This window comes from Sinocyclocheilus anshuiensis, unplaced genomic scaffold, assembly GCF_001515605.1.
Source record: "Sinocyclocheilus anshuiensis isolate Anshui unplaced genomic scaffold, SAMN03320099.WGS_v1.1 scaffold1045, whole genome shotgun sequence".
NCBI lineage: Eukaryota > Metazoa > Chordata > Actinopteri > Cypriniformes > Cyprinidae > Sinocyclocheilus > Sinocyclocheilus anshuiensis.
This window is the reverse complement of record NW_015555799.1, coordinates 566,920-581,559: the sequence shown is the minus strand read 5'-3', so window position 1 is coordinate 581,559 and position 14,640 is coordinate 566,920.

Genomic DNA, 14,640 nt, shown 5'->3' with positions numbered 1-14,640 from the left:
CTGTGAGGGGGTGAATTTTTTTATAACTCATCTGTTAATTATATTAAGCCTTAAAGTTCTGCATAATTAAGGGCGTGGCCACTTGAGTGACAGGTGGATTGCCGCTGTTGTCACCACCGTCGAGCTAGGTGGGCGTGGTTTCAGCAACCAGCTCCACCCCCGTCCCACCTCTTTACCCATTTTCAATTATCTGAGAGTGACGCACGGTGACACATTGCCAAGATGGCGACGGCCCACTCCGCCCACTTTAGGCTTCAAAAGAAATCCTTTCTTGCTCTTCAGAAACCTACGGGTGACGTCATGGACACTACGTCCATGTTTTTTTACAGTCTATGGTTCAGACCAAAGAAAAAGTGAAGCCAAAACATTCTTAGTATGGCCGATGTCATCTTGCGAAAATGACATAATTTGGAGCCCGAGTCTGCGCAGTAGTGGTTCGATTGTAGGCTAAGTCTGCGCAGTAGTGATCGTGAGGTGGAATCGCGGTATCAAGGTCCAGCCCAAACTCCTGACGCCACACCCTGTTTTTATAGCATCAGATAACTAATTAAAAGCAAACTTATTAGACAAACAAACACTGGAACATACATCAGCATGCTAAGAGCATGCTAAGAACTACCTAAAATGACAGAAAACGCTTCGGATAAAAGCGTCTGCAAAATGACTAAATGTAAATGTAAATGTAAAACGTCTTTGGAAAAATTTTTTTGAAGTGTGATTTGATTATTTAGTTTGTCTCATATCACATTAGATTACGTGGAGAGGGCGGGGTTTATGTGCTTTTCAGTGCTTGCCACACTTGGTTCAGTCCAATGCATAAAAGCAGTAGACGGGTGAATGAAAATGCAATTGCACTCTCTTACAGTAGGTTGTGCTAAAAGAAAAGGAGAAATACCAGTACACAAGGTGCTACGTAACTTTCCGTTTCTGACACACAGGCAGAGAGGAAAGGAAGTCAAACAGTAGTTCAGATTTCTGTATTTACTACAGTGTTTTTCAAACAACACTAAATACAACAGTACAGAGACAAGAGTGCCGAGTCGCTTAGCAAAATAGTCAGTTCATGAGCGCCACCAAGTTGTGGGCAAATGACCGACAGAGCAACTCTTATTGGTTATCCGGTTTTCTTTGCAGTGCAATTCAAAAGGGAACACCTCTCCGACAGTGTTGAAACTTAGCCATTTTCGCTAGATTTAGCAACTTTTCAGACTACCCTAGCGACTTTTTTTTTCAAAAAGCATAACAACAAATTTGGCTATTTTTTTCATTTATTTGGCAACATTTAGCAACTTTTGAGAAGTAACTCAAAAGATAAAAAAATACATTTATTTTCACTCTAAATTATACAAAATGCGGAAGCCATTCATGCACATCAGCCTGTAGAGAGTTGGAGAGATGTGCCTAGCAGTGCACACATCACATGTGTATTATGTTTATGATACACTGTGTTAGCGTGTACCGATAACTGTTGATCAGTTAGGTACACTGTAAGAAAAAACAAATGTAGAAAAACAGAAAAGATACTGGTCATTTTGCCCTTTTTTACAGATTTTTCTTACTTACTAACAAACAATCAATACACTGTAACTATAATTACTTACTAAATTTAACTACAATTAACTATAATTAATTACTAAACTATAATTGTTCAGAATGTGTAACAGCTTAATAATTCAATGTTGTATTTAAAAATAATATCTCATTAAAAAATGTTGTTCATATTACTTTTACAAATAATATACCTTATGTTTATATTATTTTACGAAAAATTTCAAATGAACATGTTTCAAAGCATATTTCATATCACATTTTCAAATTTGAGAAATCTCATCTGTATTGTATGCAATGACACAGTTTTACCAAAGCCACTGGAATGCAAGCCTGCAACCTTCAGCCGACAAAACATAACAGCTAATGCTAACGCTGCAGCTTTAGCGGTACGCAGGGTAGGAGACCAGAGGCCATTGTATGATTGGCTGAGGTGCCTCACATGATCCAAGTTAGCCATTTTGCTTTTTCCAATGGTAAGTACTAAGTACTACTCGCATCTCCCAATAATAAGACAATCTCTGGTTTTACGTCCTGGTTACGTAATGAAGTCATCATGCAATGACGTCACAACGTCAGTTAGCAACTTTAAACAACAAATTAACCAGCCTTTAGCAACTTCCCCTGAAAATTTGTTGGCAACACTGCCCTCCGAATATTGTGAACTGTGACCTGGCATTGGTGCATAGTGATGCAGCTAGTTCTGAAGGATTCCAATTAATCTATAATATGTAATTGTGAATGTTGTCTGTATACAGTTTAGACGCTACCAAAGAATACCCAATAGAATACCAAGACGTGTCACTCGTATAGTTTTGAATGGGCAAAAATGCAATGCTCAATGTGGCCACCCTATCGAAGGAAGCCCCGCCTTCTGAGTAAAAGAGCCAATCACTAATTGGTAAAGTCATCACGTCACTGCAGCTACCGTTAGAAGTCTCGGTTGCTATAGAAACAGGCAGCATTCTGAGATTCTTAGGAATACGCACTGGCTGATCTAGCCTGAAAAATAGGCTTTTTTAACGCTATTTGAGCAAAAGAAACAATTATGTGACATTTGTTGTCAGATTTCATTGGGGATTTCAAATATGAAATTTAATCGTAAGCTTAGCGAACAGTTTTGGAGAATTTGATGTTTCCGCATTCAAAAAGATAGGAGCTGCACTTGCATGCCCGAGAGGCGTTTCAAAGATGTCCGCCGAGTGACATGACTTGTCTTAAAGGGACTTTGACGTTACTTAGTTTTAGTTGAGGTGACAGAACAAAATTCAGCTGTTCATAAGATCATGGGTTTGATTTCCAATGAACACATACTGATAAATGTGTAGTGTGCATATACTGAATGGTGCATTGGATAGAAGTATTTGCTCAATGTATGTACCTTCTGCTTCATTCTCTGTGACAGCCAGTAAAAGATATAAATGTAGTTAAATCATCAATTACACATCAGTTAGGGCATCTTTTGTGCTTCATTTTGTGGCATTAGTGCTAAGAATTCCAAACTTCCAAGCAGGAACGTCTCATAAGGACTTTTCGCTTTGTAGAGAAGGAATTGTTTTGCACACCTTTCTGTATCAAAACAGAAAGAAATAATCACTGCATTTAGCCACATCCTGTTTTTACCGGACATCCAGGAAAATTGACCACTGACACACGAGCAAAGACATGTCAGATATGGATATAAGATGTATTAATTCTGTATTATATGTATTTATTTACTCTAAACCAGTGGTTCCCAACCCTGGTCCTGGAGGCACCCCAACACTGCACATTTTGCATGTCTCCTTTCTCTGACACACCAATTTCAGGTCTTGGAGTCTCTACTAATGAGCTGATGACCTGAATCAGGTGTGTTTGATTAAGGAGACATGCAAAATGTGCAGTGTTGGGGTGCCTCCAGGACCAGGGTTGGGAACCACTGCTCTAAACATTTAGTTGAGTTTTAGAGCACTTTAAACTGAATTTCTCCTCCAGTCTGTTCAAGGTTACACCCATCTGAATTGATTCTGTCCTGAGTGTTTCTTTTCACTGTTCTGGAAACTCTCAAACTTCTAAATAAGATTGACTGGGCTTATGTCATTGGGTTTAGCTTTAATTGTGATCCATGTAACATGAGGCATGTGGGAGTCAGAATAACCCAAAGAGACAGTGAAATGTAAAAGCAAAGCTAATCTAAGCAGATCTGAGCTCAATCAGCATCAGCATTTCCATCAGCAGCTCCAGTGGATTTGTCAGTAAAGGGTTGTTCACACTCATTAAACAGACAGACAGGAGTTTTAAGACGGGCTTTCTCCTTTTCTCTCACCTCAGATGCTGCAGTGACAGGTGTGCGAGCGAGACATGACAAAGCACAGATTACACATGCAGATGTCCACTGTGTGAACCGTACCCTTCCCACACTCACATTAACTCCAGCGCTTCACACAGTTGCTTTTATGTAAGGAGGGTTTTTTTTTTTTTCAGCGGTAATGTAAAAAGCGAATTTCCTCTAGTGTTGTTTGTGTGTGGCCTGTTGCATCAATTGATCTGCACGCTTTGTGATTTTGGTTCACCTTTGTAAGAACATTAGTTTTTAAAATAGATATTTAACAATACATTTCAGTTTTTTTTTTTACATGAAAGCTTTGCAGAATGTCTCCATATTTTGATTTCTGCATGACTAAATATATTTAATTGCTAGTGAGCTGACATTGTCTGTGAAATGTGGGACATAAAGCTGACAATAGTGCTTAGCATGAATGGTACATCTAGAAAGATATTTACCAAGTGATATCTAATTGGTGAAAAGATATTTCTATTTAAACTGAAGTCATATACAAGAAGGACAAGCAAAACTAATATTGACAGACATGCACTTATATTGGCAGTCTATGGCACTGAATACACTTGTACTGTAGGTAATGTAGTCAATAACTGATAGGTTTTAGCTGATGACATTCATTGCAGAATATATCCTATTTGGTGTGTCACATAATGAACACAAAGTAACCTAAAAATATTAAAAATTAACTTGTTTTATTCTAGCCAAAAATATTATTTAGCAACATTGAGTCCTAAATAGATTGATTTATACCAACAAATGAATTTGTATGGGTTAAATCAGGTCTTTAACCCTCTGGTGCTGCTTGCATTGCGGTCAAACATAAATGATTTTTTTTATTTATTTCGATGAATGTACTATGTTTTAGTTCAGTAATGGTTTTTATTTAACATTTTGTATTTTTATGGGACTTTATGGTACAAAAATACTGTTTATAAAAGTTATATAAACTATATATTTTCCAAAACATGTTTTACTGTAAAACTGTGTGAAAATACTAACACTAGGACTAACCGGGATTTGTCACAAAAACATTATTGCTCTTTTGTTCCCTTTTAAATAAAAGCATCTGTAAATATAAAATCAAAGCCATAAATCTGAACAAGTTGTGCTCCGTATTTGAGGTTGATATCTCAAAACATCAGCTTTCAGTAAGATTTGATTTGGGCGCACTACCAAACGTTTTGATGAAATTCGATTCCCATTTAATTCATTTACCTGATTAAACATACCGTGCAATAAACAAGCTGCATCATCTGCCAGTAGTTTGTCATATTCCGAAAGCAATTTATGCATACTATTCTCCTTTTGTTCATAAGCACATTGAATCTGCTAAATCAAATCTAATACCGTTGAGTGCCCAAATATGACAGTATTAGTCACAGTGATTCCGGTCAGCTGAAGGGAAAGCTACTGTACACGTGGGTGGATCTCACAGCTGGTTTGGCGTCAGATGGCCAGAGTAAATCAGTGCTGGCAGTAACACTTCCCCAGGGTCCCACACATCACCTGCAGCATTCAGGCCTAATGGAGCAGCCCCTAAAGACTCAGTCAGAGCTGGCGTGGGGCGGCCCGTGTGTGCTGGGCTTCTGGGATACGCAGCAGCACTCAACAGCTTTCATGAGTAAACAATCAATTAACTCTGCTAATGAGTAATATCCTCTGCTGGGTGAGAGTGTCATGCTGGAGGAGGAGACGCACTGTTAAAAAAGCAACTCCATTTTTTCCAGTTTACAGGACCTTTTGAGTCACAAATACTAAGAAATGTGAACTACCTGAAACTACTAAAACCCATGTTAGATCAACAGAATTCACCTGAATGTTCAAACTAGTCAAAACACAAGAAGTTTTTAAACTGAACAATACTCCTGCATGCATTGGAACATGAATAAGTTATGCAGTTACTCTTATAGCATTATTGCTGTTTGTTGACTTTCGCTTAAGCTTACACTCTAAAAAAATGCTGGGTTAAATACAACCCAGTGCTGGGTTGTATTTAACCCAGCATGTTTTAGAGTGTATGGTGTTTTGTCTTTATTGTTAGTTATTTGGTGTGCTTTGATATTAAGAGCTCATCTTTTTTGTTGATTGTCACGGTTCCTGAGATTTGATAAGATAGCATAGTTCACTTCACATATTAAGAGTCCTAAATGTCTACCAAAATGATAGATCAATTTATGTGTTAGTAATTTGTAGAAATCTGTAGTTGCCTCAATGAAGCAGTGAGTTACTTAGGACAGTTTTTAAGACAATAGTTGAAAGTACCTAAAAATCTGAATGCATCAAGTTGCATTTATTTTATTTTTACATTTTCTCAATTCCTTTTTAAAATGCACATTTTAGTGAGGGTAAAGGGTTTGATGATGAACATGTTAAATGTTCTTGTAGTGGTATCTGACTACATGTTTCATTTGAAGAAAGTTACCACAAATCAACACAAGAAAGAGATTTATAAGCATGCTGCAGAAATATGGCCAGCATAAAATAAACTAAATACTGATATTTGACATTTTAAATGTGAGTGGTGCAACTATGTGTAAAAAGAAACAAAAAAAAAAAACAATTGTGCTTACTATGTGGTTACTGGGGTCCTTAGTGGTTAGTAGGTGGTTGCTTGCTTCCTCCCTCGCGTCTCTGTGATCTTCCAGTGTGTAGATATGGCTTGGGCTCCTCTTTCATGATTTTTCCACCCGTTTTATTGCCCACATGTAAAGTAACAGCACGGCTCTCCACAACAAGATTTGAGGGCACATTCACTGCACTAGTGATAGCCATGTTTGACTTCACAATCACTTCGAAGTCTGTTCATTAAGCCCAGCATTCAAACTCTTCACCGAGCTAGCTAGTGACATTTCTTAAATTTCACTAATGATTCTCGAGTTTCTCTCATAGTTTGACTTGTGTGTTATTTTCAGAGACAAAATATAAGATTCTCATGAAAATAAGCATCTCTGTTCAAACATCTGAAGCACCGGCTCCAAAAGAATATTCATAAAGACTGATAATCGTGCTCATTTATTTCCCAGGGCCTCAGTAATCACCAGCTATCTCATTAGGCCCTTCTGAGTGCTCTGCAGTCCCCCAGGGGCCCTTTATGTCTATGAGGTGTTAACAGCTCCCCGAGGGCCACCGTCTGCCCCGCTCAGACCCACACAACACACAGACACAGATGGTCCCCCGCAGACGCCACACTTTTCAATTACGCCATGCTGTGAAGAGCCCATTCCTCACCACTGCCAAAAAGAGAGTGTGTGTGTGTGTGTGTGTGTGTGTGTGTGTATGTGTGTGTGTGTGTGTGTGTGAAATACCCACACTGCAGCGGCCCACACACATGCCATTAGAATATCAATCTTGAGTTATGCATCTGTACGTGGAGGTCATTTTTTTAACACAGCACAGCTGTAGGTTGGTGCAGTTGGTGCTGATTGATTCTGCCGGTTTGATGTGATGATAAATCACGGCGCGCTTTATGAGACATCAGTCCGGTCTGTGCCGCCCACGCATGTGTCTCGTGAGCTGGACCGGAGGTCTGAGGGCACGCGCCGGGCTGACACACTCATTAGTGCTTCATTTGAATACAGTGTTATTATCACAGATGGGTGTGAGGATGACGATTAATAAAACACTTTTTTAAAGTTTCATTTTTACCCCCTCTGTGATTTAATGATGACTTATTTAGGACCGGAAACCCTATAAGCAATAATGAATGTTTTGTGTTTTACAAAAAAGAGAATGTGCACCAATGGCTTGAAAGTCAGTCATCACTTACTTTTGCTCATAGTCATTGAAATAATGTATTATAAAGTATTAAACTTGTTGAGGAGTACATTTTCTATGCACTCAGACTTGTGATTTTCACCTGGTAGACAATGTAATGGGCAAGAAAATTCACAGACACTGAAGGATCGCCCAAGCAGCCACCCAGAATATCCCACTACCTACTTAGCAACCACATAGAACACTCTAACAATGCCCTAGCAACCAGCCAGGGCAACATAGCAACCACCAAAAACACCCTAGCAACCACCTGGCAACAATCCACAACACCCAAGCAACCATCTAGCAATCACCCAGAACATCCTGGAAAAGCCATAGAAACCACCTAGTAACCATCCAGAACACCCTAGCAACCACACATAACAGCCTAGCAACCCCTTACTAATACCCAGTGTCCTAGCAGCTGCATATTTACTGCACAAAAAAAACTGTTCAGAACAACTCCGCAACTACATTGTGACACCCTGACAACCACCCTGAAGGGGGCGCTGCTTTAGTGGCGACCTGCAGCAGGTGTTTGTCTTTGTGTGCCTTCACGTTCGTCATAAAAAAATTGACTTGAACGCGGAAATATGAAGCTATTTTATATAACGATATTGGTACTCTTTATTGGAGGAATCGTTTGTATTCTCGGGAATGTCTTTTAGGATTAAGATGGAGTTTACGGGACTATGTTTTGCCGATGGATTTGTTGCTGCCTAGGGGAGAAAAAGACATGCAGTCCTGTGAGGGAACAGTCGTGGATCCAGGGGAAAGGCCTAAGGAGAGGCTTTTTCGAGTGGTACCGAGAAGGAGAAAGGGTGGAAAGAAAGGAGGTGTGCGCGAGTGGATTAAACAGTTACAACAGAAGAACCGCTTGCCACTTCCATCAATGATCTTAGCAAATGTGCAATCATTGAAAAACAAAGTGGATGAATTACAGGCAAACGTCAACCATCTTCAGGAGTTTAAGAATGCCTTTTTTAATTGCACTGACAGAAACTTGGTTTAATTCTCAGGACCTTGACTCGTCTTTGGATATTCATGGATTTGGAGCTCCACTTCGTTTGGACAGGAATAAAGAGGTAACGGGAAAGAGCCAAGGCGGTGGAGTTTGTCTTTATATAAATCGACACTGGTGTACCAACATCACTGTTAGAGAAACTCTATGTTTACCTGATATTGAGCTACTTTCTGTGTCGGTGAGGCCATTTTATCTTCCGCGTGAATTTCCACAGGTATTTATCACGGTGGTGTACATTCACCCCAGAGCTAATAACTCTGTTGCAGCTGAGACTCTTTGGAAAGTGATCTATAAGCTGAAATCAATATCACCAGACGCACCAAATTTTATACTTGGGGATTTTAATAACTGTAAGCTTAACAAGTCATTGAGTAATTTGTATCAATATGTTACTTGTAATACAAGACAATAAAATAAGACAATTGACCTCTGTTATGGCTCCATTAAGGGGGCGATGAAATCTATTGCTGGTCCTCCATCGGGGTTTTCTGATCATATCACAGTTTATTTGTTACCTGTGTATAAATCAGTGCTACATAGAGAGCAAGTAAAAGAAAAAAAGAGTCCAAGTTTGGACGGAGGACAGTTCATTGACTTTACAGGGGTGCTTTGATTGCACAGACTGGACTGTTTTTGAGGAAGCCTCGAGCAATACTGACAAACTTACTGAGACGGTGTGCGTATATTTCTTTCTGCACTGATTGTATTGTTCCTTATAAGTCGTTTAGAGCAGTGGGTCCCAACCCTGGTCCTGAAAGCACCCCAACACTGCACATTTTGCATGTCTCCTTTCTCTGACACACCATTTTAGGTCTTGGAGTCTCTACTAATGAGCTGATGACCTGAATCAGGTGTGTTTGATTAAGGAGACATGCACGTACAGTATTGGGGTGCCTCCAGGACCAGGGTTGGGAATCACTGGTTTAGAGTATTCCCCAATAATAAGCCTTGGATTTCAAAAAGAACAAAAGATCTTCTGCACAAAAAAGAAAATAGTTTTCTATAGAAAACTACAAAAGAAAATAACACCCTAGCAGCTACATATTTAATGCACACAAAGCTATTCAGAACAACTCGGCAACCACGCTGTGACACTGATCCAGTGGCCCCATGCTTGATAACAATTTTGATTGAGAAGATAAAAAGAAAAAAGTGACACTCATTTACATTTGATCAGTCATAGATCATAATCTGCCATAACCTTACACATCATGTTTCTTTGTTTTTAATTGGTCAAAATCCAAAGACTGTTAAAAGTTAGGTTTAAATTAAATGTTTAAGTTCTGTACTGTTGGATCTCGCTGTACATGCAATGCAGCCTAAGAATTCGACCATTAGGTCAATCTTAAAAGCCACTGAAATGATCAGCCTGCTTGTTGAACTGCACCTACCGTATGTCGTCAAGGTAGACAGCTTACTAGGTTTTGAAACACAGCTAATGCATTTGTTTAGCTTTCATTAGAATGGTCAGATGTGTTGTGAAGAGCTCCTGGCTTATTCACTGTTGCACATTGTCTTAATATGCTGCACATGCGGCACATTAATTCCTGTTTTGTGTTGTTGTTGGGTTGACAACAAATCAATCAGGTGGCGGGTCCCTTGCTGAGTTCAGAAGTGCTTTCATTACGCGGCAGCAGACGGCAGGACATCATTATCTGCTAGATGAGAGCAGCGTGGAAAAACCAGCCCACCTGCATTTACTTCTGTCATTCAGATGTTATTGTTTCATTATAACTGTTCTTCAGGGTGATCTAGGACAGAGTCACAGGCACATCTAAAACATAAACGTTCTTATGAACAGCTTGAGATGTGTGAAACTTTATGACAGGATGGAACTGAAAGTGCTGGAACTTTTGCGAAGGTACTGAGAAGATTTACCCAAAAAGTTGTTAATGGCAAATTCATTTGTGATCATGGACCAGAAAACCAGTCATAAGGGTCAATTTTTCGAAATTGAGACTTATATATCAACTGAAAGCTGAATAAATAAGCGTTCCATTGATGTATGGTTTGTTAGGATAGGACAATATTTGGTCGAGATACAACTATTTGAAAATCTGGAATCTGAGGGTGCAAAAAAAATCAAAATATTGAGAAAATCGCCTTTAAAGTTGTCCAAATTAAGTTCTTAGCAATGCATGTTATTAATCAAAAATTAAGTTTTAATATATTTACAGTAGGACATTTACAAAATATCTTCATGGAACATGATCTTTACTTAATGATTTTTGGCATAAAAGAAAAATCAATCATTTTGACCCATACAATGTATTTTTGGCTATTGCTGCAAACATACCCCAGCAACTTAAGACTGGTTTTGTGCTCCAGGGTCACATTTAGAAATAAAACCAAGAATGATGAATAAAATTTTGTCATCTATTTCTGTAGCTGTGAACTCATCTACAGTTTTTCTCTTCCTGGTGACATATTATTACAATTTAAAATAGCTGTTTTCTGTGTGAATACATAGTAAAATATCAAAAAATATCATTATCAAATAATCATTACTCCAGTCTTCAGTGTCACATCATCTTTCAGAAATCATTCTAATATGCTGATTTGCTGCTCAAGAAACATTTCTGATTATTATCAATGTTGAAAACAGTTGTGATACATTTTATTTTTTTAAGGATCCTTTGATGAATAGAAAGTTCAAAAGAACAGCATTTTTTGAAACCAAAATCTTTTGCAACATAATAAATGTCTTTACCTTCGATCAATTTAAAGGGGTCCTGTTATGCTCTTTTACAAAGTCTTGATTTTGTTTTGGAGGTGTACTAGAACATGCTCTCATGCTTGGTGGTTCGAAAAACGCATTATTTTTCACATAATTTACATTATTAAAATACCTTTCTCTCCAGTCTGGCACAAATGGCTCGATTAGTTCCGGCTTTGATGAAGGTCCCAAACATACACACTGACTAAAATTAAAAAAGTGAAAAAGCATAATAGGACCCCTTTAACGCATTCTTGATGAATGAAAGCATAATTTTTTTATTTATTTTTTTTTAATTTCACTTGCCCCAAACTTTTCAATGGTAGTGTATCATGGTTTTCTAAAAAAAAATAAAATAAATAAACACACACTCACACACAGAAGTAATGTGATCATGCTGGGTCTTTTGCACTAAATCCCTTGGACTGAAGCAGATTTTGGAACAAACTCGGTCGGAACATTTGTTTGTCATTTCATTGTTTTTTCATAATTCATGTCAGTAAGATGGTCTTATGTAGAAAGGGCAGGGGCTGTAATCCTCAGGTCAAGATGTATTTATTGAAGATTAATAATACAGTAGAGCAGCAATCTCATCACTCTCTATGATTTTGTCATTTTGTCCAAAGTAGATCAGGGCCACAGACACAGATGACGCCATCTTGAATGAGAGATGTACAAAGAAAATCTAAAATGCTTATGAGGGCCTATGGGATGAGAGGATATTCATTTGAAGCTCATCGGGACACAAGAAAAGTCTTTCAAATGTACAACTTCTGAAAATACATTTTTGCTACTGCTCAATTTACTTTAAGCAATTAAGTCAGTTTAAATGCATTTTCACCTTTCTAATAACAATTTGTATTTATCAAATAAAAAGCTCTGCAGATGCAGTGTAGATATCAGTCATGATTCTGTCTCATATTCTGAGCCTTTCTTAGCCCATAGAATATGATGAGGAGAGAGGTTTCCCTGTTCGATTCCCTTGTTCTCACAGAATGGACGGCAGGAATATTGCATATGCAGAGTGGCTGGATTCATCTCATTGTCCTAATGGAACTATCAAGCGCACGGACAGAAGACGCAGGCACTGACAGATAGAGATAAATTTCTCCAGGGCTCACAGTTCAAGGTTCAAGGTTCAGTCCTGATCCAAATTATTTATATCCCTAATAAGAGAGTGCATTGAATAGATTGCTCGTCTCTGACCTTGCTGTTCATTGAAACCTCATCCTGCTGCATCGGCTCGACAGGCGCGAAAATCCACACCAGGATTCAGGAGAGAAGGTGCTGGATGATGCCTGGAGGAAACGCGCTCGGCTGTGTGTGTGTGTGTGTGTGTGTGTGTGTGTGTGTGTGTGTGTGTTTGTGTGTGTGAGACGGTGAAGGGAAGGGGTGGAGCTACGGACAGGAACTTGTTTGCATTCGGTATGGAAATGAGCTGGAGCTCAAGGGTGTGTGAAGGACACAGAGAAGGACGACAAAGAAACACACTGTACAAATGTTTCCTCAGATAAACAAGCATGTGCTTCATGCAGCAACGGCCATTAACAGATCTGATTATTATTTGTATATATATCACTGAAGCTCAGATTAGGTAGCTAATCTATGAAAAATAGAAGAGCTAATTGTGACTTTTTATCTCCACGATTCTGATTTTCTTCGCTTTTTTTATCTGGCAATTCTTTTCTCTTTTTTTTCTGACCACAGAATAAAAAAGGAAAAGGTAAATTGTGACATTTTAACTCACAGTTCCAAATTTTTTGCTTGCATTTGCGAGTTTATTCAAATTTAGTCTCGCAATTCTGAGTTTATATCTCACAACATTTATTTGGCCCCTGAGAGTAAAAATTAAAAAGCAAATTGCAAGTCTATATCTCATTATTATTTTTTATTTTTTTTATTTTATATATATATATATATATATCATATTAATTGCAAGATATAAACTCATGATTCTGAGAAAAGAAAATCAACATTGCAAGAAAAAAGTCAGAATTGTGAGATAAAAAGTCTAAATTGCCTTTTTTATTTATTATTTTTATTATTCTGTGGTGGAAACGAGCATCTATACTAATCTGTTAAAAAGTGGAAGGAAAGTGTGTTTTAGTTTCATAATTAAAGATTTCTCAGGTTGTAGATCTTGGTCTGTATTTCTCTTGTTTAGCTCTGTATGAAGTGACACTTAATGTGTGAAATATCACATCAAGGCTTATGAAAATGGAAGAAAATTAGAGTTTATTTAAGTGTCATCAAGGTCTTTCTGATGTGTCTCTTCAAGCTGTATCCTAACAGACACACACCGATCTCTGACCCTTAGATGGCGAGAGAATCTCAATCCAATAGACTGAAGTGTCTGAGACACACAAACACACACCCTCCACGGGTCCTGAACGATCGATACCAGGCAACATGATTTCCACATTATGGATTGGAAGTCCCTTTATTAATAGAATTGCGTGCGTGCGTGCGTGCGTGCGTGCGTGCGTGTGTGTGTGTGTCTGTGTTGAGAGACTGATCTCTAATACTGGTGCACGACTATTTCCTTTGTCACATTTGAACTTGTTTATGCTTGTAAATAATGAATGATTATATTACATAGTTAATTTTATTAGTATTTACATAGTTATTACCATGTTTTCATATTAACACATTTTGCCTTTTTCTTTCTCACATACTAATATAAGATGTAAAACATAAAGTGGAAATTGTGCTTTATGTAGTTACATCTAAATAAAATGTTTTAATTCAAGTCTAAAATATGTGACCCTGGAGCACAAAAGCAGTCTTAAGTCGCTGGGGTATATTTGTAGCAATAGCCAAAAATACATTGTACGAGTCAAAATTATCGATTTTTCTTTTATGCCAAAAATCATTAGGACATTAAGTAAAGATCATGTTCCATGAAGATATTTTGTACATTTCCTACTGTAAATATAGCAAAACTTAATTTTTGATTAGTAATATGCATTGCTAAGAACTTCATTTGAACAACTTTAAAGATGATTTTCTCAATATTTATATTTTTTTGCACCCTCAGATTCCAGATTTTCAAATAGTTGTATCTCGGCCAAATATTGTCCTATCCTAACAAACCATACATCAATGGAAAGCTTATTTAGACAGCTTTCAGATGAAGTATAAATCTCCATTTTGAAAAATTGACCCTTATGACTGGTTTTGGGTCACAATTTATTTATTTGATTTTGGGATTAAACATTCTTAAAGTATTATTTTGTGCAAAATAAAAACTGGCGTACCTCGAGCTGTAGGTACTAC